Source organism: Tarenaya hassleriana, unplaced genomic scaffold, assembly GCF_000463585.1.
Source record: "Tarenaya hassleriana unplaced genomic scaffold, ASM46358v1 Cleome170, whole genome shotgun sequence".
NCBI classification, from domain to species: domain Eukaryota; kingdom Viridiplantae; phylum Streptophyta; class Magnoliopsida; order Brassicales; family Cleomaceae; genus Tarenaya; species Tarenaya hassleriana.
The window spans coordinates 207,604-208,503 of NW_010965123.1; the positions used below are offsets into that span (position 1 = coordinate 207,604).

At 36.2% G+C, this 900-nt stretch overlaps 1 long non-coding RNA gene across 1 annotated transcript; it reads left to right on the forward strand.

The window, feature by feature from the left end:
* LOC104810195 lies at positions 1–679 on the forward strand. Its single transcript, XR_771259.1, has 3 exons — positions 1–269; positions 356–485; positions 553–679. It is a non-coding gene; the product is annotated as an uncharacterized LOC104810195 (long non-coding RNA).
* Positions 680–900: the final 221 nt, after the last annotated feature.

A 900-nucleotide genomic window follows, 5' to 3' on the forward strand; every position in this document is an offset into this window, starting at 1 on the left:
TTCTTTAATATTTATGTTTTGTATTAATAACTAACTATTGTTTTTTTACAGTTTCGTAGGCGATTTTCTGGTTCCGGAGGATTGTTAGCGGGTTCTTCTGGAGCACCGCCACCGCCGCCACCACCACCTTCTCGTCTTCCGGAACCGGTGGACGCTCCTCCACTTTTCCCAGAGTGTGATATAACTCTGGAGGAGGTAGAGGAAATTTTAAATTCCTTCGACACTCGCGAGGTGCCGCTAATCGATCCCGAACTAGACGGGGCGTTATGGTAATTAATTTATAAATTAAATTATTTCAATATTTTATTTTAAATTATATTATTAGTTAATATTAATAAATTGTTATTATAATTAGGTTCGGGGTTAACGATAAAGATTTGAGGAAAAAATTTACAGCAATAATAACGTCAAATTTTCCTCAACTCTACTACTGTTGGACGGTGGTACCGGACAACATCAAACGTTCTTGGTGGCATTCGTTCATCGTAAGTTATATTTTAAAAATTTTATTTAAATAAAATAAATAATCACTAACTCTAATTTCTTTTAAAGCAATCTTTTCGGTGGAAAAAAAAGCACACCGATAAAGTTTACAAAGAGTTCAACCAGCTGGGTATGCAGCGGTTGAAACAAATGATGAACAATGCCAAACGTCGTCATCAGCTGCATGGACTGCCACCGGAATGAGCAACAAATGACTTGTACCAGCAGCTTCTTTCGCATTAGAACTCAGACCATTTCAAGAACAAGAGTTCCAAGGCGAAACAAAATCGTCTGTCCCAAAAAATCGAGGGTGATGGGCCTAATCGTCATAACTCCGGTGCTAAATCATTCAAGAATAGGCAAAAAGAGATGGTATTTATTTAAACTTTAATTTAATTTTTAATTAGTTTTTTAATA